This window comes from Mirounga angustirostris, unplaced genomic scaffold (assembly GCF_029215605.1).
Source record: "Mirounga angustirostris isolate CCGP_5_RB_7025 unplaced genomic scaffold, mMirAng1.0.hap1 SCAF_7, whole genome shotgun sequence".
NCBI lineage: Eukaryota > Metazoa > Chordata > Mammalia > Carnivora > Phocidae > Mirounga > Mirounga angustirostris.
In genome coordinates this window covers 52,819,863-52,844,476 of record NW_026991715.1, presented here as the reverse complement: position 1 = coordinate 52,844,476, position 24,614 = coordinate 52,819,863, and positions in this window count along the sequence as shown.

The following is a 24,614-nucleotide window of genomic DNA, read 5'->3' as shown; positions in this document are numbered from 1 at the left end:
CTTATGTTTGGACTTTTCATATAAATAGAAACAACATATGGTCCTTGGTGACTGGCTACTTTCACTTAGCATGATGCTTTCTAGATTCATCCGTGTTGTAGAGTGTATTGGCACTTTATTTGTTTTTATTGCCAGATTATGTAGCATTGCATCCCTTTTCCACTTTTGAAGACCCTTGTGATTCCTGGTCCTCTCGGACAATCTAGGATAATCTTCCTATCTAAATTCAACTGTTCAGCAATCTTTGTCCCATCTGCAATCTTAATTTCCTCTTGCTATGTAACATACATACTCACAGGCTCCAAGGATTAGGATATGGCAGGTCCATTATTCTGTCTCTCCAATCGCCCAGCTTTAGGAGGTACCATTTAGAGTAGAACACAAGAACCCTCTCCCCAGAGGCAGCATTCTTACTAGTGTCTTATATATTCCTAAGTCATATTCTATGCATATACTTTTTTTTTTTTAATGTCACTAATAGTGTATACACTATGCTACAAACTATATATACTGTCTTTGGTGTTTTTTGGTTTTGGTTTTCTAATCTTAAATCTCTCTTGGAGTTTGTATTCCTTTCCTAGGACTGCTGTAACAAATCACCACCAACTAGGTGTCTTAAAACAACAGAAATTTTTTCTCTCACCGCTCTGGAGGGCAGAAGTGTACAATCAAGGTGTGGGCAGAGTGGGAGGCCCTTCCGAGGCTCTAAGGAAGAAGCTATTCCTTGCTTCTTCCAGCCTCTCATGCAGCCAGACATTCCTTGGCTGATGGCTACATCATTCCAATCTCTGCCTCTGCCTTCACATAGCTTTCTGGCCTTCTCTTCTCTCTGTGTGTCTCCATCTATCTCTTAGAAAGATACTTGTCATTAGATAGAGGGACCACCCAGATAATCCAGACTGATCTCACTTTGGATCCTAATTTAATGGATCCTCTATAAAGACCTTTTCCCAAATCAGTTCCCATTCACAGATTCTGGGGCTGAGGACATGGACATACCTTTGGGGACATCAGCTTTCAACTCATCACAGAGATCATTCCACATCAAATGTGTAGCATCGTGTTATTCTTGAAGCAACTGCATAGTATTTCATGGTAAGATTATGCTTAAACAAGTGTCCTCTTGATGGGCGACTATATTGTTCTATTTATGGCTTTCCTTTTAAATTAGTTGTCAAAATATTTTGAAATAGCCTGTAAATTTTCATAAAGGTATAAACTTTAAGAGCCAGAAGAGCTGATTTAGACTGTCTTGTGGGATTGTGCTGGGAGCAGAATTCAGCAAAGGAACTTATCAGCTGTGCCCATCACTGTTGAACTTGGAGGTTATTTCACATGAAAGAGGTACTGGAATCCAGTTGAAATATTTCAGGCTTGTGAAGGGACTTGAGGTCACTGTGACCAGGGAGTATGACAGAGCCCCTGCTGGTGCCCTTCCAGGGCGCAGTGAGCTTGCTTCAACAATGAGCGCGTGTTTACAGACTGCTTGAGGATCCTTGGAGAGAGGTGTGCGAGCAGCCAGGTTTGCCAGCGTTCAGGAGCAGCCTTTTCTCCTCTGGGGAGAACGAATGTCCTGGAACCTGTTTACTGTTTAACCAAGTGCTTGCCAGTGTGACAGATGTCCTGCCCACGCACCGCGGGGTCTCTAACTGGGTGGCAGCATCTGGGTAAATCACCCTCCCCGTGGGATGTTGGATGCTGCATTCTGTGCCCCCGTCCATCTTCATTTCCCACAAATTGTGCAAGTGAGAATTGCACGTGTGAGTGTGAGCTGCAGTTTGGTTTGTCTACCCACTTTCCTTCCCCCCTCAACGCACACACACCCCCCTTCAGAAGAAATCCCGTCTGGTAAACGTGGGCTATTGTGTTTCTTGGGTAAGGCTTTTAGATAGAGCCTGAGGTGAGGCGCCGCCTGCTTCCAGTGGCCTCCCGCCCAGAGGCGGTTTGCACAGAATGCGTTACACAAAGGCGCGATTCAGGGTTTCCAAACAAGGGCATATTGTGTCCCTGTCGCTTTGTTGGGAGTCCTGTTAATGGTTGACATGCGCTGTGTCCCCCAGTTTAAACATACATGTCCTATTTGGCAGGAGCAACCTGAGGACTAATACTTGACCCAAAAACCTGGGGTGCAAACGGCCTTCCTTCCCTCCCCTCTCCTTTCTGCCAGCTTCCCTCATTATTTCACTCTCCGCTCCACCCCCCGCCCCCGGAGCCACTGCTCGCTTCCCCTGTGACTCCAAGCCCTCAGGGCCCTCTCTGGGACTCAGTGCTCGCCAGTATCACGGGGCCTGAAGGAGGGGGGACGGTAGGCACCCCAAACCTGACAGGACAGAGCAGCACCCTCTCCCGCCCCCAGAGGAAGTAACTGCTTCAGTGCTCCTGGGTGTGACTCTAGCTCTTTGTGAGCCGGGATGGGTGGCTGTACGTTCTCCATAGATTGCTTGGTCAGACAGATAACAATGTCCAATCCTCCATGCGGCCCTCAGGAGGAGACAAGCAGGCTGTCTTCCGAAGCAGAGGGAGAAGAAACCCTCTTACGTCTCTGCCACAGATGGCATGGAACTCGAGTAGAGCTCATACTAAGACAGTGCCGGCCTAACACTGAGGGCTCACCATATGGCCGGCCCTTTTCAAGATGATTCCTATCAGTCTTCACAAGAACCCCAGGAGGTGGGCATTATGACTGACACCATTTATGCGGCTGGGGAGACTTAAAGCGCAGAAAGATAAGCATCCAAGGGCACGTCTTAATAAGGAGCAGCTTCGGGGCTAGTGCTCCCTGGGAAGACGACCCTACCACAGGTAGGGGTGGGCCCTCACTGGCTCAGCCTAGTCCTGTTTGGGGCACACTGACAAGGGCCAGGAGGGGGGCAAAGAACGTGGCTGTGCATGGCGGGGGAGGGGCCGTGAGATTCGATAACCAGGCAAGTTCTGCAAAAGGTAGGAGTATTGTTCTTATTCTTTTTATAAATGTGCCATATATTAAGGATGGCCTTTTCTTTATCATCATCTCCCCCTGGAGTAGCGATGAAAAGAGTAAACACCCTGTGTTGGTTTTTTTTTTTTTTTTTTTAAGATTTTATTTATTTATTTGAGAGCGAGAATGAGAGAGAGAGAGCATGAGAGGTGGAGGGTCAGAGGGAGAAGCAGACTCCCTGCCGAGCAGGGAGCCCGATGCGGGACTCGATCCCGGGACTCCAGGATCACGACCTGAGCCGAAGGCAGTCGCTTAACCAACTGAGCCACCCAGGCACCCCCTGTGTTGGTTTTAAGGAGAATCCAAGATCACCTCTTTTCGGAGCCTTGTGGGCCACGTTCGCTCAAGTCAGTACAATCGAAAGCATCTTCTGGTTCTATGTTTGAAGACATACGGTCCTGTTCAGTTATTATTTGCACTGGGCCTCCTGGAGCACTCCCCAGTGTCCTTCCTGTCATCATTTGTCTCCTGGGAATTTTATCCACTGTTTGTGGCATTATTAGTCAGCTGAGTGCTTACCTAATCAATTCCTTGGGTCAGACCTAGGGCAGCTCCATATGTGCAGAAGAGCCTAGATCATGTGAGGGAGGCGAGGGGTGGGGGGACCTCCCCCGTGCCTAAAAGACTTCCTCACTCCTTAGGAGCACCAAGGCTCTGGCATCTCACCATTAGATTCCACTTTTGCCTTAGACATTTCCGCCCCCAGGCCTCTGTGCCGGTCCAGACTGAGTTGGGTTGCATGTAACGGGAACCCAACTTTCGCTGTTTGACCAAATCATTTGTTTTTCTCACGTAAGAAGTCTGGAATTGCTCATGCAGAATGGTGCACCCCGGAGGAGGCCGCCCAGGGCTCTGGCCCCTGCACCGTGGCCTCCCGCTCCAGCACCTTCTGTGTATGGCTTTTGTCCTCAGGGTGGTAAGATGGCAGCGGCGCCTCGGCTACGCATCCCATCCGCATTCCAGGTGAGAAGAGGAAGAAGAACAAAAGGAACAAAGCTCAGTGCCAGCTAAGTCTGCCCACTTTTACTAGGCAAGCGGTCTCCTTCCCAAACCTCCACCCTCTAGACTTCCTCTTCCATCTCAGATCCACCTCTGTCTGAGGGGATGTTTGGGGTGGGGAAGGGTGGTCATTGGTTTTCACCAGGCCCTTGCTTTGGACAAGATTGGGAGTTCCCTCAGTCAGGCAAAAGGGGAGGTTGCCTCTGAAATAGGGGACTGGCGAAGACTGCCACACCATCTCTCGAACAGGATTATGTTTGGAAATGTTAGCATATGAAGTCATTAAGACTATAATAAAAATTGGGGTACAGTAGCCTGAGATTGTTTTCCCTCCACAAAGGGATCAAGGGCCACTTAGGGACACCGGACTCTGTGGCATGGGGGTTGTTGAAAGGAAAAAGATCAGGACCCGAGGACGACAACTTTGTCCTCAGCGCACATCTGCTGAGGGTCGCCTTGCTCCTGGGATGTGGTTAAGTTTCCTCTGGTCCGGGGTGTCTGAACCTTGGCACGACTGACGCTTTGGCCTGGGTCATTCTTGGACATGAGAGTTGTGCCGTGCCTTGTAGGGTGTTTATCCTGGCCTCTGCCCACTAGATGTCGGTAATGCTGGCCCTTGCCCCCAGCTGTGATAACCAAAACCGGCTTTGGACTCTGCCAGAACGCCCCTGGGTAAGAACCACTTATCTGGTCTGTTCCACTCGACAGAAGATTGCTGACAAAACTCCTCTTTTTCCTTGGTTTTGAAATGAGAAGGGTGGAATTGTCCTGCTCCCCAGCAGTGGGCCTCGGCCAAGTAGGGCAGCAGGAGGAATGCCTCCCGGCAGGAGGTGTCCCGCACATCTGCCCCGCAGCTGGAGCGGGCTTCTGGCCTGGCCCCGTGGCCCCCTCCGCCCCTTGTATTTGAAGCCCGGCAGGCACCCCAGGGGCAAAAGTGAGGACGGGCAGATTTTAAATAAAAATAAAAACATGGGATGCCTAGTGAAATTTGACTTTCAGATAAACAAGTGGTTTTGTAGTGTAAGGAGGTCTCCTGCAACCCTAAATGGGAAGCACAGGTCTGCATTGTCAGTCTGGATAATTCCTGGGATCGCCTTTTGCTGCCACGTTTCATGACGTTTGGCAAAGCCACTTCCTGGTGCTGCCACGGAGCACGCTGGCAGCCAAAAGCTCTGATAGAAAGATGCCACACAGAGTCTGCGCCCTTACCCTGACCTTGAACCCCAAGTGGTGCCAAGCAGAGTCACCAGGCACTCAAATTGCAGTTCTTATTTCTGCACCCTCATATCTTGAATGCATCAGGCCCGTTCATTTTCACCGGCTAAGCGATTCTCTGGCTGGGCTGCTCCCCTTGTTCTTCATCTCTGGGGGGCACAGAGAGTGTTCCCCCGGCAAGGGGCAGAATTGTGTTACCAGAGAAAATCCAGGTCAGCCCCAGACTCTCCAGGGCAGAGCTGCCGGCCCTGGAAAAGTAGGACGCTTGCCTTCTTCAGAGACGAGCACTGACATTCCTCCTGAAACACTCAGAAAAGTGGTTCCCAAAGTGTGTCCCCAGATTGGGCTCCTGGGCCTGCCGCCAAAGTGCCCCCGACACACCAGTGAGCGGGCTTAGGGAGCCACAGGCTACCTGAGCATGTTCGAATCCAGAGGGGTCCTGCATTAAGGAAGCCTGTTTGACTTGGTTTAAACCAGGGTTCCTTCACATTATCTTTTCCTTTTTTTCCCTTTTCCTTGCACAGGACATATTACCAGAATGTACTTGGGCATTTACCGCCAAAGCAGATAACGTGTAGAACAGCAGACAATGGACAAATATTTATTATGCATATATATAGTGCTGGGCCAGGTGCTCGGGATATAGAGGTTTGTCCTTTGTAGTTCTTAAATCAGTTGTAAATATTTAATTAAATAGTTATTTGTTTAGTGTCTGACTCCCCCAATAAAAGTTTCATGAGGGCAAGGATGTTACCCCTCTTACTCACTATCATGTGGCCAGCCCCTAAGAGTTCCTGGCCCATTGTAGACACTCAATTATGACTTGAATACATAGAAGAAGAAAAAAAAAAAAGACCTTTGTCCTTTGAGAACTTCCTGTCTAATACAATGGTTCTCATGGGACTGCAGAGCAGAATCACGGGAGGAAGTTCTTTAAGATACAGGTGTCTGGTCCCCATGGCTGGAAATGGTGTAAAAAGATGGGGAGATAGTGTTCTATAGACAAAGCTGAGGTTTGAGACAATGCCCCCTGACTCTTCAGGAAGCACACACATACCACACTTGGAATTAGACTGCTTCGTGGAGTTCTCTCTTTTGTCTGTCAGGGCTGGCAAGTCTGGGCCTAACTTGTGACCCTAAGAGGCCCCAGGAGAAAAGCCACTTGGAAGCTAAGGGCTCACCAGAGGGCAACAAACTTTTCTTTTAAAGGGACCAGAATAAAGCTTATTTAAAATAAAAACAAAACTCCTAGAACATGTCGGCATGCTGAAAATGGAGTAGACTGCTTACTCATTTCCAGAAGGCATTTCTAACTTTCCTTTATAAGCCATAGCCTGGGCTCTGACTTTCAAGCCTGGCCCTAACCTCCCTCTTCCTCCTGCCAGCTCCTTACTGCTCACACATTATCCTCTCGTGAGGCTTTGAGGTAATTTGTCAGAGCTCACTTTTAGTCCCTGGTTTTCCCTGAGAACAAAGTCCCTGTTCTAGCCCCGGGTAGGTGTTTGGCTTCTCCGCGTCTCACTTCCCATCATTGCCCCCCAGTTTAGTTGGGGGCAGACCATCTGCCTAAGGAAGCCTTTCTAGGGAAGACTTTGTCCACACACATACCCCGCAGAACTCCCATTTATATGGGGTTATTATAAAAGCTGACTTTTTGATTTCTGCATAATGCTTTGAACATTGATAGAGGTCTAAATATAACTGTGTCTCCTCAAGAATCTTGGATATACAGAAATTTGAAGTCATTTAGCGTATCAGGATCTGGTTTGCTATATACACACACACACACATACATATATTTGTCCATAGTGTCTAACAACATACTTTTCAGGGGTTTTAAGTGTCTTTTTGCACTGAATTCTAGTGGAGGTGCATAACTTCTTTGTTTACCAGTGTGTGTATTATGCAAGTTTCCATTCATCATTCTACTGAAACATGATGAATTATCACCTTAACTTGGCTTCTGAGTCCTCATCCTCACTAGTCCCCTTCCGTAGAAATGGTTAATTCTTGTTACTTATTTGTATCTGTCTCTTTCTTACACGATTACCAAAAAAAAAAAAAAAAAAAAAGAATAGAATTAAAGAAATTTGAATCAGCTGCTAAAAAAGCCAGGATTCACAAAATTCTAGAGCATAGGACTCTAGTGGTAGCTTCAGTGAGTGATGCAGTATTCTACTTAAGAGAATTCGGAGCAGGACTTTGATATAAACTAAGATTTTTCAGTTTGGCATGTTTTGTTCCAGTAAACTGCCCTTTCTATGTTAAACATGAGAATAACCCCTGTGGTTCTGTGTGGATCCTTCTACTGCTTTTTCATGCTGATGCCTTGTCCATCTCAGAATTTGACTGCACTGTCTCCAGTCCAACTGAGATGCTCCCTCAGGGCTCACAGTCTGTGTTGATGTCCATCATAGCCCATGGTCCTGTCATCACGGTGTTGTCTGTCTCCTGTGGTTGACTGGCAGCTCCCCGAGGATGGGGGGGTTTATATAGGGTTGTTGAGGGAGTCCTCTTCAGCTGTCCTGGCTAAGACCTGCATTGTTGGATCACAGAGTAGTGCCAACCCCAGACACTGACCTCCAGATTCTTCTTTCCTGGCTGCCTTCTAGAGAAAATCAGTCTACTAGGAACCTATTGGCCACTCCAAGGAAATGTTAGCTTTGAATTCTTCATGGTATTTTAGAATGATAGGATCTCCCCAGCACAGTAAGTGCGAAGATGGAGGAGATACTCGCCTGTTGTTTTTCTATTTCAAATTTCATTGATTGCTACTCCTTGTTATTTCCTGCCATCTTAATTGCTTTGGATTTAATTTGCTCTTCCTTCTCTGATTTCTTCAGGTAGAAGTTTTGATAGCCAATTTGAAAACTTTCTCCTTTTCTAGGAAAAGCGTTTAGTGCCATAAATTTCCCTCTAAGTACTACTTTAACTGTATCCCATACATTTTGGTATGTTTTGTTTTAATTTCCATTCTGCTAAAATATTTTTAATTGCCCTTGAGAATTTCACATGGAGCCCTGGGTAGTTTAGAAGGGCATTGCTTAATTTGCAAATATTTGTGGATTTTCCAGATATCTTTCTGTTATTCATTTCTGGTTTAATTCTGATTATGGCCAGAGAACGTACTTTGCACGATTTCCTAGTCTTTTTAATTTGTTAAGGTTTATTCTGTGGGCTGGCATATGACCATGTCTTGGTGAATGGTCCATGCACACTTAGAAACAATGTGTACTTTGCTTGTTAATTGGAATATTCTATAGACGTCAGGACAAGTTCGTTGATAATGTTTTTCAGGTCTTCTTTATTCTTTGTATTAATAACTGAGAGGAAAGTGCTGAAGTTTTGATGTATAATGCTCATTTTTTTCCTTTCATTTCTGTCTCTTTCTGATTCAAGTATTTTAATGCTCTGCTGTCAGGTGCATCCAAATTTTGGATCATTGTCTTTCTGGATAACTAACCCCATTATCATTATACAGTGTTCCTCTTTATCCCAGAGGTAGAGGGTTTTTTCCTCACCCCAGCTGCACGGGGCTGTCAGTGTTGGCTGCCTCCCCCTATTCCCCCCACAGCAGTTTACAGCTTTTGTTCTGCAGAGGAGAGGCAGGGGAAGAATCCAGGCAAAATTTCAAGCCTTTCTGGCAGTGGCCTCCCTTCCCCTCCCCCTAGACCGCCCCCCCCAACCCCCCCAGCCCCGGGATGCCTTCCCGTGCCTCTCACCAATCCTTCCACGAGTGCCCTCTAGATCAGTGCAGAAGGGCCTTCATGACTTCTGTGGCTCCCAGGATTCTCCTGTCTCCCTTGCCTGCATGTGGCCCCTGCCAGTGAATTCTCTAGTGGTTTCAGCTGACCCCTCTCTAGAGCACGTCCAGCCTTATCAGCCCCCCAGGGAAGGAAGTGCTCCCATCCCATTTCACTCGCAGTCATCTGTCTTTCTTCAGTTTACTTAGTTTTAGTTGGTTAGTTGGTTAGTTAGCTGGTTGCCCTGTGACCTCAGCTCTCTGATGAATTTACAAAAAGTTGTGAATATGCAAGTCTGGCTTTTTATTGTTTGAAGAGTAAGAATGCAGCTCTTTTTAGCTTTCTACATCTCATGTGTAAACGGAAAGTATGGATTATTATTTTATTGAATACCCCCGTCCTTTCTCAAAAGGAATTTGAAATGGCAATCTTGAGAATATCTTTTTGGAACCCAGCCTAATATGAGATCCATTTCCTTGCCCTTAATAGTGGAGCCAGACTTTCTGAAGGGAGGGAAGGAAGAAAGGATAGAATGGCTAGGAGCAGAATTCCCTGCTTAGCCTTTTCTTTTCTCATTGATGGAGGTTGAGTGAGATAGCATCAGTGTTGCTCTCCCATCCCAAAACAATGGGTTTGAGCTTGGAAAACGAGGCAATATCTGGAGGCCAAAGGAAAAAAGTAGAGCAAGTTTTTAGCCACTTCTAAATGAACTGAAATGAGGGGTGCTTGGGTGGCTCAGTCAGTTAAGCATCTGCCTTCAGCTCAGGTCATGATCTCAGGGTCCTGGGATCGAGCCCCACGTCAGGTTCTCTGCTTAGCAGGGAGTCTGCTTCTCCCTCTCCCTCTCCCTCTGCCCCTCCCCTTGCTCATTCTCTTTCTCTCCCTCCTCCCCCCTCATGCTCTCTCTCTCAAATATATAAATAAAATCTTTAAAAAAAAATAAATGAAATGAAAATGCTGTCAAGGAATTAAACCCTTTAGGAGAGTAACTAATAGTGTACATTTTGTCTTCCTTCTACGCCGCCCCTGGTCCCCCTGGTCGCCCCTGCCCAGTGCAGTTGGGGCCTCAGTCTGCTACCCCTTTGGGAAAGGGCCGAGAGACTGGGCAGGAGTGGAAGGTGAGACACTGTTTGCTCCTGCCATTCATGTCTGTTAAATGGTGGCATCCACCCCTTGGTCATGTTTGCATCACAACACACATCATCAGCTTGCTTTGACCCTGACACCATTTTATAGGCTTAATAATAATAAATCTATGTCCTGAAATAGTTTCGCAGATTATAGCAATCAATCAAAATTCAGGGAGCCCCAAACCATTAATGTCATCAGCAGTGATGCGGCACCCCGGGAATCCATCGAAATCAGCCATTATGACGGGAAATACACCTTAAGAGCCTGAAGATAGAGTAGACAGAGGCATAAATTGCAATTCTATTTTTGTCAGCCATCAAGTGATGATTTTCTTGGGAGGTTTTGTCCCTGGTAGGAGACGAAACTAGGGCTTGCTGTCTGTTGCTGATTCCCACTCCAAGGTATAAACTGGGAAGATTTTGCTGGTCCCGGGACTAAGAGCACCAAAATGCAGTCCATAGCCACCTTCGAGCCTAAGCACTGGGCATTTTGCTTTTGAAACTCCCCAGTGAGATAAGTCAAGGCCTGTACTCTGCCTTTCCTGGTAGTTGGCTTCAATTGCTCACATGTTCCCCTTGTCAAGACGAATCCTAAAGGAACACTCAGCTGGGAAAGGCTTGAGATGCTGCCACAAGGAGGTCCCAGGCTGTCCACAAAGATGGCTTGCGGTTAATCATGACCTGAGGATGAGGGGTAGGGGGGAATGAGAAGTTTCCTTCTCAGGCCTTTTGTAGTCTGAATCTTCCTATAAGCTCTCTAAGACTTATTTCCTGTAAGACAATATGGTATGGTAAAAATAACTGAGATTTAAGAGTCAGGAAAACTGAGTCCTGGCTGTTTAGCTAATGATGATAATCTCACCTGTATGCATCTTATTTCTCCATCTATAAAGTGAACAGATGGCTCTAAATCAGATATTCTAAACCAGGGATCCATGGATCAGATCCAGATGTGGGTTTTGTTTGCTTTTGCCTTGGTCTCTGTGTGTGTGAGCTAAATAATGCCTGAAACATTAGTAAATTTCACATACAAACTACCATTTCATCTTCTGAAAAATTGGAGATGCTAGCTACATGGGGCCCTATCCCCACGTGGCAACTATGTGGCATTGCTGGCTAATAAAGGCTGCTTGTGACAGAGCCTGCCCTCTTCTTGAATACCCTAGGGTCCCCTTCTAATGTCCTACCTGCCCCTACCCCCATGACGTAATCACATTAATTGTCTGACTCTTGGAAACACAGCTCCTGGATTATATGATCTCTATAAAGGGTGATATTTAACTTTGCCTACTAAGGCAGAACTTACCTTAAAAGACTTTGAAAATAAAGTCCTTAAAAAAATAATGGAAGGTAGAAGCCTCAAATAATCATGTATTGTCTGGATCCCACATTTTCATTTTTCATCTCAAACAACCACTATGAATACAAACAGCAACAGATGAGTAACTGTGGGCTTCTTAATTCACAATAGAAAAGTAAGAAATAGTTTGTTTTTATAACCTCTTTCATTTTCAGCTCCTTTCACAAGTCCTGGAAAGCCTCATCATAGGCCTGAGGAAACAGGCAAGAAAACTGGAATTTGGAACTTTTCACTAAGCATTAAGTTCTTGAGCCAGTAGTAGGCTCCCATCCATCTCACTCTTCTTCCTCTGTTAGCAGCATTAACTGTTTATTTTTACTTGGTCCATATCCTTGGGCCTCCTATGGCTGCTTCACGTGTCAAGTATAAACTCTCTGAGAGCAGGGATGAGATATAATGCTTTTGTAACTTCTTCCCTTCCAGCTGCAGTGCCAAACAGAGCCTAGACCCATCCGAAGTGGTCACTAAGCAAAGACCTGCTTTTGCAGTATTGACCAGGGTGAGCATGCTCCTTCCAAGGAATCAGCCAAGTACAGAGCTCTTAGACAAGCCCGTCCAAACTACGATGAAGGTGCCCTGATCGTGGACAAATTCTGAGGTCCCAGGGTCCTCATTTAAATGATCAAAGCCAGAACACTGGAGATTAACTGTGGGGTTGATGGTTGACGTTTCTGGACTCACTGTGTTAATTTCACTGCCCTCTGTGGCTAAGCTATTTGTACCAGATGAGTCCCTGTTCACCTCATTTCCTTCTTTTCCCGCAGCCTCCCCTTCCTCCGTCTGCCCTGTGGATTGATAATAGCAAGATGCATGGAAATTTTCATCAACTAAATGCTCATAAAGATAAATCATTTAGTCCTTTCCCTTCTTTGCCCCCTTAGCCATTGTCTCAAATGGATCTTGTGACCCTTTATGTGTTTTCTGATAAGAGAAAGATTGATTCCGTGGCAGGGAGTGGTGGCCTTGGCAATGTCAAATAATTTAATATGCCACGAGGTGCCAGGCCCATCCATTGGGCTCATTTGCAGTTATTGCTGGTACTGTTTTCTCTGAACAATATGGCTGTTGAGTGGGACCTAAGTGGTGGTTGTCCATGCAGCAAGCTGCTAAAAGAGCCTTCCAGTTTCATTGTTAATGGGAAAATAAAATCAGTTACTGTATCAGCAAAAGCTTTTCAGAAATATCAGGTCATTCTATGGTCCACAGCTCTTTTATTATGATTAGAATCATGTGACTAGCTATACACATAATAAAATGCCTCCTAGGTCTGGGGAGACGGGCAAGAAAGTTAGGTTTCCAAAAGTTCCATTAAATATTACTTTCCTGACACAACAGAACTGTGGGAGCTTTGGGAAGAAAGTGGCCTTAGCTTGGCCAGGAAGGAAGTTGAAGCTATAAGTAGTCTCTTCTGTGGAAAAAAACAAAAAAATGAATTTTCTCGTGTGAATTTGCAGCCTGCTGCCTTCATTGAGAGACCAGGCCCTTGTACATGACCCATCTCTGTCCCTTAAAATTACACTGGCCACCAGCTCTTGACACGGGCTTGAAATCAGGCACACTTGATTTCACATCTGAGTTCTCCCGTTTACTGGCTGATCTTGGGCAAGTGACTTCATCTTCGTTGCCCCGCTGTAGGAGTGAAGTGAGATTGTGCTTATAAAGTGCTTCTCCCTCAGAGCCAGAGGTCAAAAATAATAGTTGTATCAGTGTCATTATTACTACCAGGCTTGATCCTGGGCTCCTCAGTCACCTGCGGGTTCCACCCCACCCGTGTCAGTCTGCCTCTCTGAACGGCCTTCTCTCTGTACGCTGGCTTCCCTGCTGGGTCACTGCTGGCTTCTCCCCTAAAAAGCCCTGAGGGACTGGCACCCTTTTCCTTTCTCAGGATGGTAATGTGATAACCTCCAGGCACTTTCACATTGCTCGAAGCAGAGCTGTAATCTAACAATAGGCGCTCCCTGAACTGTGGGCGCCCGGAGCCTTGGGGTGCAGCAGAGCCCAACGTGTCTGAGCTCTTTGGACCACCCAGCTAGGGAATTCTCTGAACCTTCCACTGCAGGGAAAATCACGGCCCAGTAATCCTTTGTTCCTGCCCAGAAATGTACTTCCAAGGTGCACGCAGACTCTCTTTACAGCACTCCGAAGCACCTGCTAGCATCCTTTGGACACAGGGCTCCAGACCACCTGAGTTTCCTAGTGGCCTCCTGGCGGCCAGTCATTGCTGCTCAGGACCTGGGGATGGGGGATCCTTTCTGTCCCCACAAGGTCTGTCGTCGTCGTCGTCGTCATTATTAATATGTGAATGTCAGCCTTAAAAATCACAACTTTTTCACCTGTACATTTGGATTTGGGGCTTTTCTTGGTAAAAATTAGAGGTTCCAGCAACACTGGGCCAGCACCTACTTCTTTATGTTAATTCCCTGGCCCACTAAGTACCTGAGTTTGCAAATCCTGAACGGGAGGTTATTGGACTTTCATCATAAACCATAACCTCTTAAAACTGGGGGAGGCCAGGGCGCCTGGGTGGCTCAGTTGGTTAAGCGACTGCCTTCGGCTCAGGTCATGATCCTGGAGTCCTGGGATCGAGTCCCGCATCGGGCTCCCTGCTCGGCGGGGAGTCTGCTTCTCCCTCTGACCCTCCCCCCTCTCATGCTCTCTCTATCTCATTCTCTCTCTCAAATAAATAAATAAAATCTAAACAAAACCAAAACAAAACTGGGGGAGGCCGTAGGATTAAGTCGTCCAGGCTAATACCAGAGAGATTAAAGATATATCTAAGGTCTGCAGAACATTTGTGGCAGAAGAGAAGCTGGGGCTTCTGGAGTCACCGCCCTTTCTCAGGGAAACATGTTTTCTGCATATTCAGAAAGAAAGAGCGTGGGAACCTCCGGTTTCAGAGACCTGTCAATCCTCTTCAAGTTCTGAAGGTGTGATTCGAGGATCTAAGGGAACCACTCAATCCAGGGTCTCTCTCCCATCTGCCTCAATACCCAGAATTCCTACTGTTCATATATCACAGCATTCATCTGGGGAGTAGTGCCTTGTACTGGGTTAAGACCTCAGAGTGGCAACGTTTACTCAGAAAACGGGTCAGTTAAAATTTTTCTCTGAGTACTTGACCTCTGTCATGGCCAGCAGAAAATAGGAAGCTCAGAGAATGGGCTCTAGACAATTCTGAGCTGAGGCTGAGGTTGTAGATTATAGCTTGGTAAAGTAGAAAAGTCATAGTTGTGAGTCATGAACCCAATATAATTGGTGGCTCCCTTGTACTCAGTTTCTACACCCATGAAATGGGGGCATTTGGCATGATGATGTTTGAGGCTGGAAAGCCTCCCCAGGCCAGGAGGTCCATGATTTTACACACAAAATTGTCCCGAGTGATGGTTGTTCCTGGTCTCAAAGATCAGCATGAGGAAGGTCTTTTGGAAGCCAAATCCATGGGATTATAGGACCTGAAGGCAAGAAGGTGACTTGCCAGTATGAGGTTGAAAAAGATTTTTTGTAAGGGGAGGAGAAAGTTAGGCTTGTAAAGAAGTGACTAATAAATGCACTCTGATTTAGTAAGGAACATAAGGAGAATGTTTGAATTTTGAAAGCAATTCAAAATTGTGATGTGGAAGAAAGAACACAAACTGAGGGTTGTGGAAAGGGAGGTGGGTGGGGGGATGGGGTAACTGGGTAATGGGCGTTAAGGAGGGCACATCATGTGATGAGCACTGGGTGTTATATGCAACTAATGAAGCATTGAACATTATATTGAAAACTAATGATGTACTATACATTGGCTAATTGAATTTAAATAATAAAAAAAGGAATGAAGACATTAGTTGAAAAATAAATAAAGTTGCATTCTACACAGAAAAAAAGAAAAGAAAGAAAGAACACTGGCCATTGAGTTGTGAGACTTGGGCTCCAAATACCTCTTCTGATAATGCAAAAGATATGACACATGAGACACTCGAAGAGAAGCTTTGCGAAGTACTGTCCACACTTAGAAGCTAAGCATAGTCTTGTCTATAACAGGCTTCCCATAGCAGAAGTCTTTTGGATGTCCACACCTGTTGTAGAAAGCCTGCAGTGTTCAGAAGTAGCTGCAAGAGAATTACAAGGCCATAGATAAACCTGACCGTTTCAAAGACAAGATCAGTGTGGACAGACTTGCTGTTTTGAAGTACAATACAAATGGATATCAGAGTCATAACTGGTCGGGAAAGCTGCCGAGTGTGCTAAAAAAAGAACTATCTGATTCTCGAGGACTCCACTGCTCATCTGAGTGTTTGGCAGGACAAGGAAGACAGCAGGGATGAGAGGAGAGGGGAAAGGCAAACACTTGACTCATGGCTTTGGACCCGGGTCCTACCTTTGCTTGCAGTTGAGCAATGTTACTTCTGCTGTCACAGCCCATATAAATGCTGGGAGGTAATCCTTCTCGTCCTTGGGTCCCTCATCTCATTGCTTGAAGCTGACAGACCGTGGCTGTTGTCTACATCCCTAGTGCAATAGGAAATCCTATCCACATTCTTTTGGACAAGGTGAAGACTTCTTCAAGGACTGACCTCCAAGACAGTTTTAGTCCCCTGTTACCATTGCCATCCTCTGTCAGCCAATTCCGGCTTCAGGGTCACCATAGTTTATCAAAGCTCACTCAGGCCACCTGAGGGTGGGGCTCCAGCAGTGGGTTTCTAACATGCCAAAGCTCCATCTTCCAGAAGGCTTTTGTGCCCCATTGACAAAGGTTCTTTTGGGGGACTCTATCCCCAAACTTCCTGTTGTGAACTCTATTCCCCAGTGTCAGCATCATGCTTTTTAAGTTGCTACCACAAGTTAGAATTGACGTAAGAGATTAGTACCACTGTCTGTTTTTAGAAACCTCCATCCCCTAATGTCCTATGGCTCAGAAGAATCTTTTTCATTTTAAGGACTTTCTGAGAAAGAGGGTTCTACAGATGTCTTTATCAACCTGTTCTGGCACTGAGCAGCCTTCACATCCACTTCCTCACTTTTCTCTGGCCTCTGTGGGATAGAGAACTGCTTGCCACAGTCTTCTTAGTACTAATCTTTCATATGCTCAGACATGTGATTGTGGCTATTTCTGTGGTCTCTAGTTTATGAAAACCGGTGACTACTTCAGCGACATTTGCTGGTTAAGAACCCACTGTTTCCCATGAGCAAGACAGAGATGTGGGAGACAAAAGTGGTGCAATGATTCCTGCCTTCACGGAGCTTCAGGTTCTGCCGGGGCAAAGGGGCATGTATATATACTCACCTCAAGAACTGAATGCTCGCAAGTACCCCTTAATCCTAACCTGGAAGTGAAGGACTTCCGGGAGCCTTGACACGTAGCTTCTGGGGGGGGCGGGTAGGAGACGTTTGTGACAAATCACCCAAGAGTTTGTTCAACTCTGTCCTTTTTGAACTCTTTGAAATAGGGCAACTTTCCTGGGGTTCGATGACATTTATGACATTGGTCTTTATGCCCAATTGAAAGCACCGTGTGTGCAGTTATTGTATGTGCACTATAATGCAAACCTCAGGAAGACAGGGATTTTCAGATCTTTGGTTTGCCGATTAGCCTAAGTGCCTACACCAGGGCCTGGCACAGCAGAGGCGTAACGTACTTATTGCAGGAAGAATTGGGGAGGGGAGGGCTCAAAGGTAAATTTTTATTCTGGTACCCTTTGAATATCGTGGTTCAATTTCTTTTCCATCCGAAAAAAAAATAATAAGGAAGAATTACCAAAGCCTTTGTCTCCTGATTAAATTGTGTCAATGAGAAAAGATCAAACTAGCCCTGCCAGTAACCCCTTTCCAGCCAAAGATGTTACCTCTTGGTACCCAATTTTGTTTCCTATTTGGGAAGCATTTTATCTTCACATTGAGCTTTTTTACCCCCTACCATAATTTCTTGCCTGGGACAATTAACTTTAATATGCAACCTTTTCAAGTGCTTTTTGGGATTTAGGTAAATATAATCCTAGGCTTTCAGTGTTCTTTGGTCTATCCCAGTAATTCCTCTAAAAAATAAAGAATGAATGAATGAATGAATGAATGAATGAATGAATGAATGAATAAAATCCAAACAAACCCAACGAGTTATTTCAAACCAGGCCTGCCCTCACAAATCCACACTGGCTGCATCTGAGGGGGCTCTGGTACAGGGGTTCCTTTGCACCTCCATAGTCCACATGGCTGCTAGTGTTTCCTTAGGCAATCTGGTAGACACTCTCTTCTGATTCTAACAGTTTGGTAATGAAACATGTTGGGCTTGGCACTCATCCTTTTCTGATTCGTAGCCTTTCCACCCTCCTTTGTGACTGGCTGGGGAGGTACTTTGGCTGGAACCTGGTCAGGGGCAGGACGTCTCTCTTGAATGCGGAGATGAGCTTTGCTGCAATGACCAAATTTTACTTTATTCCAAAGGCAAGAACCTATAATGACTCTTTGGGCAGTGTGAGTCTGGGAACTAGGAACAGGCAGGGCCTAGTCAATCAATACCATTTGGAATTTATCAGGATCATTCCTATTTCTCCTTCCCCTTTTCTTAGCCTCTGCTTGCCTGCTTGCATCCTCTACATCCCAGTCATACAATGATGATCCTCAGCCTGAGTGAGGCCAACTAGTGCTTTGGAGTCAAGTAGATCTGGGTTTGAATTCTGACCTTAGGTAGTATACTTTGCATCTTGTTATGGACAAAATGTGTCCTTCCAACGTTCCTGTGTTGAAGCCTTAATCCCAAATCTGATGGTATTGGGAGGTGGGACCTTGAGAAGTAATTAGGTTAGTTAAGATCATGTAGGTGGGACCTGAGTTCTCTCTCTCCACCTGTGAAGATACAGAAATAAGACAGCCATCTACAAGCCAGAACGAGGGCCCTCAGCAAGAACTGAATTGGCTGGCATCCTCATCTTGGACTTCCCAGCCTCCAGACCTGTGTAGAATAACCATGTGTTGTTGAAGGCACAGAGTCTCTGGTATTCTGTGAGAATAGCCCAGGAAGACTAAGATACCTCTCTAAGCCTCAGTTTCCTTACCTGTGAAATGGGGTAATAATATCTTCTTGAAATTGTGGTTTTCAGGATTACATGAGGTAATGAATATAAAGGGCTGGACTTTAAGGTAGCTATTGTAGTATCCTCCCTCTATTCAAGTCCACATTCTTCACGAGTAACAATAATGGTAAGCCCTGATTATGTATAATCCACTGTTCTGTAGCTTTACATATATTAATTCATTTGATCTCAATTACTGTGTTTTCCAGTTATCTTTCTCTCCCTCTTTACCCAGCTCATCCTGGGTTTGCATTTTCCCCATTTTCTTCTAAACAGTCTTTTCTCTACTTGTCTATGGAGGTTTCTATATGGAATACAAACAACAATAATAATAAACAGTAACAACATGTGGCAAGAGCCATCTTTTCAGCCAGAGCACATGGCCACATCCTGGAGCTCTACAGCTATAGCGATGGCTGCACTTTAGGATCACCTAGGGAGCCTTTCCAAAGCTCCTTGCCCAAGTCACAAACCCAGACCAATTAAATCAGAATCTCTGGGAATGAGACCTCAGAGTTTAATGCATAGGAGAATTACCTGAAGGTCTTGTGGAACTGCAGGTTCTACTTTTCTAACAAGCTCCCAAAGAGGGCTGATCCTGCTGGTCTGGAGGCCACTTTGAGTGGCAAGGCCAGATTACACACCCCTCACTGCCCATTGGGTTTCTTCTAACTCAGTCACAGACTATCTCTTGACTATTCTTTCTGGTCCTCCTCAGTCACCCTAGAGTAGACCCTAACTGGGCTTGAATCACAGATACCATAAAAACAGTAAATACGACCAGAGGCAGAGAAAGGTAGTGACTCACACACATAGGCAAACCAAATGTCTTTGCTTAGGGAATTCATCTAGAAATCAGGAATAAACTATCACCAAATGCCTGGGAACATCTTAAAATGGGAGCTATTTTCAATCTGTGCTCATTTCTAAATCAGGGACTTTTTTTTTTTTTTTTAAGCTTGAGTGGGGCTTGAACTCATGACCCTGAGATCACAACCTGAGCTGAGATCAAGAATCGGACACTTAACTAATCGAGCCACCCAGAAGCCCCATCATGGGCCATTCTTGATGGGATCTTTATAAATAGGCAACAAGGGAGTAGTGAATTATGATTTTGTGGCTTTGTCAACTTCCTGCAGCAGTCTATACCAGGATTCCCCTTATTCTGACCTCTTAACTGAGTTCAACAATGACCACCAAAACCATTCTCTGTCTGGCTCTGTGCCAAGTGCTGGTAGCCATGATATTTGTGGAATTCTTACCCGGGAATGTCTGTTTGCAGGACTTCTTGAGCTATTTAAGTCATGTGGAGGAAAGGGAAAGTAAACCCCTCCAAGAAAATGCTGGAAGGTTACTATGCCCCCTCTAGTACTCAGCTTCCTCATGTGTAGTGAATGAAAAGGCTAGAGTCAGCCAATCTCTGAGGTGTCTTCCTCTCAATGTGTGTATTTTGAGTTGAGATCAGAGCATTGCCTACCTTTCATGGGCTTAGACAAGCACATCTTTGAGGGTAATGATAATTGTCCAAATGCACATTGCCTGGTTCTCTCATTTCTTAAATCAGTTTCATCCTTAAAGATGACAAAGAGGTCTTGTGAAGTATAGTAAGGGTTCTCCTGAATCACAGTTGCCAATAATACAAGGGAACTTAATGAATGGTGAATTTAGGTTGGAGAAACAGACTCTGATTCCAGTTTTATTGTGCTAGAAATGTCCAAGGTAGAACAAAACCAAGTGTTTAATAAGTAGTTTTTCTCTTCATTTAGAACTTAGAAACTCTCATAGGCAGTCTTTCCAGTCAAAACTAAAAGAAGGAGAAGAAGGAAAAGAAGAAGAAGAAGAAGAAGGGAAAGAAGAAGAAGGAGGAGGAAGAGGAGGAGAAAGAAAGAAAGACAGAGAGAGAGAATCATGCTGCATGGCGACCATACTACCTATTGGCTACTCAATTTGGGATAGTTTTAATAGGCAGATGATAACTTATTTCTTCTTTTCTCTTCTGTTTACCAGAAGAGTAGCAGCTGTGAGTAACATTTGCTGTGGGATGAATCTAGACTGTCTTGAGGAGCTAAGATTTAAGTCCACTCTTTCAACATTTCCATAGTACCCAGTTTGATTTCAGCTGTGTGCATGTTTAATCTTGTTTAAAACCCAGCTCCTGGAATGAACCTGGAAAAGACGAGAAATGCTGGGAAACCTAACTCTTATTTATTTTGGAAGCAAAGGGCCACCACGTTCCAATTTCATGGCAGGGAGGCAAATCTATATCATGTTGTAACACTGTAGTTAGGAGTGTGGAAAAAGAAGGGGGATTGAATCCTATTCTGAGTTGGCCTCCAGTTGTTCCACAGGCGGGAGCTCTCTGATAGCAGCAGATATATTGGTTTCCTTTTGAAGACACACAGTAGGAACTTAAGAAGTCAATGTGGACTTGATTTTGAAACTTTGTAAGTGTGGCCACTTTTTAAAACAAACGCTTCAGATTATCTTACAATAAGTACAGCATTTTTCTGACAATGCCAATTTTTGCCATTTTTAGCAGCCTGTGCACCATTTCAGAACCCACCCTTCCATCCTCCATCCCCCCAGAGTTAGTAACGTAATAGAAATGAACACCAATGATTTTGTCATTCAGGCATTGTGGTTTGCCTTGGTAAAGAAGAAATAGTTATCTGTAAGATTGCCTTGAATATTATCCATTCTTAGGAAAAGCAACTTATTCAACATTGAGATGACTATAACCAAAGAAGAGTCAGGGGGTGGCAATTGTTAAATGTACTTTAGGTTTTTCTGCACTACCAGAGATCAAATCCAGAATCAATGTTGGAAAACTAGCAAAAAACAAGTCAAAATACACAGACACACACAAACAACAACAAAAACACAGAAGCATGGTTTTATTCAGCTTATATGTGGAGGAAAGCAAGAATACTAGTGCTATTTAGGTTTGAGTTTCCCTCTTCTCAAAGTGAAGGTAATAAACTATCCCAGCATGTTGTGTTGGTAAAATGTCTTGCTTTCCTTTAGTTAAAAAAATGTTTTCCCAAAAGTATTTTCTAAGGTTAAACTCCTGGAATTCAGGCTTCTGGCTTAGAAGTTTGGAGGAGGACATGAGAAATTCATTCCCCCATATCTAGTTTGAATCGCATTATAACAGAAAGAAAACCAACCATCTGAAATATATATGGATTATTTGGAAAAAAACAAATGAAACCATCCCATCCCTCCCTCTCCTTATGGTCAGAAGATTCTTCATGTCTCAACTCCATGCACCCTCTTGCCACTCAGGTCCTTTCCTTAGAGCTGGGTCCCCCAAAGGAGGGAGGGACTGTGCTCTGTCATTCAGACAATATACGCTGACCACGTTTCTTCCCTCACTTTTTAATTAGGCTCTCTTCACAAAAGCCCTTCTCTTTTCTATACAATTACATCCCATTCCTATATTCCTTCCAGGTATGGCTCATTTCCAAAATCTTTCCTCACTTTTGCTATCTATTTCCCTGGCTCATCCTAGTTGGCTCTGTCCCACTGTCTCTGTGGGGCCCAGATATGAAGCGCAGTAAGCAAATAAAGGTTCCCCTGACTGGGAAGAGATGAGAAGTCCCTTGGGACTCTTGCAACCCTCTAAGTAGGCCGCTGGTGGGAGTGGGAGGGGAATCAAATGATCTTGAGAGACTTTTTCATGGCTTCTTCTTACTGGAAAAAATAGAAATAAAATGTGAAAATCCTACCATTCTCTGAAATGTTGATCTTCCATGAACTTGCACCTACATGTACCAACAGCATGAAAGGAATCAAACGTTTGACCCATCCAAAAACAAAAAAGAAAAACCCCACACAGACCAGCCAGCAGCCCTCCCCTTGCTACCCCTACCCCATTACTAAACCAGACTTCTTGATTTGCATCTGCCACCACACCCCAGTCCATGTGAATGCTGTGTTTATTTGAATGTGCAATCAACAATGGTTCCCTTTCTTTTTGAATTTTCTGTGCCAAAGACAACAAATGCAAATGGTGAGGTGGAATTGGGATTAAAGGAGTCTAAAGAAGGGTGAGCACAGCATTAAGGTTAGGGCTATGGGATAATCCTCCAACAATCAGGGAGAGGCAGGTACCTTACAACAGCTGTGCAGGCCATAAATAAAACTTTTCTGACTTAGCATGTAAAGTCTCCACCATAACGGTTACATTAACATTGTTTTGTATAACCAAAGGGAGAAAAGTCCTCCTGTAAGGACCTCGCCCTTTTGTGGCTTCTACCTAAGGCAAACGGAACCAGACTTTGACTTAAGGTTTTGAAAGTCCTTAGAATTGGGCAATTTCTTGGAATAAAATTGGGGTAACTGCAAAATGGGGGGGGGGGAGAGTAGTGATGGTGAAGGCAGAGAGTGTGTTGGTCAGGCAAAGGGCCAAGAGAGAAGTTTCCCAGAAAGTGTTGGATCTATTCTCTGTCCTGCCGGAAATACCATCTCTCTTCATTGAACTTGTCCATGATATGAGCTGTTGTTCTCCCCAAGTAAGGTTTTTAAAAGCTTAGAGACAGGGCATTGCTTTAAAGCTGAGATATCCATGGCTTCTTTATAAAATATACAAATTAAAACAGGAATGAACACATAGGAAAAGCAAAGTTGGCTCTTGGGCGTGAAGCTTGCTGCCATAGTCATAAAGATGCAGACAGGTAGATCTATCACTTTAATTTAAAAATGAAAATCCCTTTAGAAAATTGGCAGGCAGTCAGCCCTGGCCAAATGGGTTTGAAAGGATTGTGATTCCTCCTGCTGTCAGCTGGCTCTGGGAGAGTTGCTGCTGGCAGGCCCGTTCATAGTCGGATTTGCAGGGGAGCCTCCAATGCACCATCACCCTTGGCTTTGGGGAAAGTTGGGCGGAGTCTTAAAATTAAGAGCATATATATACTGAGTCCTCAGTGAGTGTCAGGGAGGTGTGTTACTTGAACTGTCTAGGCAGGCATTTTAAGATGGATACCATTATTAACTGGATTTTATAGATAGCGCATCAGTTTTCTATTGCTGCTGTAACAAAGTATGCCAGATGTAGTGGCTTAAAACAACTCACATTTATTATCTCATGGTTCTGTAGAAGTCAGATGCAGGTTTCACTGGGCTAAAATCAAGGTGTGTCAGAAGGGCGGTAGTCCTTTCTGGAGGCTGTGGGGAAGAATCATTTTCTTGCCTTTTCCAGCTTCTAGAGGCCACTCACATTTCTTGACACATGGTCCCCTTCCTCTATCTTCAGAGCCAGAAAAGACTAGCTGAGTTGTTTGTTTATCACATCACGTCACTCTGACCTTTTCTGCCTTCCTTTTCCTTTGTGATTACTGTGGGCCCATATGGATCATCTTGGATAATCTCCCCATATCAGGGTCAATTGGCTGGCGACCTAAGTCCATCTGCAACCTTAATTTCTCTTTATCGTATAACCTCACATGGTCATGGTTTCCAGGGGTTAGGAAGTGGCCATTTTTGGGGAGCTCCACAAATAGAAAAAGTGAGGATCAGAAGGGTTAAGACATTTATGTTGGGCCACACAGCCAGTTGGTAGTAGTCCAGACTAGATTTGACCCAAAGCCTGAACTGGGAACAGGAAGAGAAACAAAGAAAGAGGGAAAGAAATTTGAGAGGAAACTTTTCTACCATGGAGGAAATTGACTTTTGTCAAAAAAATGCACTCTTGGTTATAAGTCAATTTAACAAGATGAACGTGTGAGTGGACAATTTGCTTTTGTTACCTACCTCCTTTATTCCCCCATTTAACCTGTAAAGAGTTTCCATAAATCATAGTTCACCAAATTACATCAGCCTCACTCATAATACTGGTCTTACTGGTATCATAAAACACACCAATGCCTTGAGACCCACCCCGCAATAGACCACACACACTTATAGGGATCCAGTATGAAGGTGTTAGTGTATGTACACGCATACACCACACCAGGATGCAAATTTCAGCAAGTCGACTTGTTCCATCTCATCCTAATGGAGAGGATTTGAATTACTGGGTAAAAGGTATAGGGAGACAAGTCAAGATTAATGTCAAGAAGACTTTTTCTAACAGGAAGAACAATAAGCTACCCCACAGTGAGACTCCTTGCCTTGGGAACTATCGAGCTGATGCCGGAGGACCCC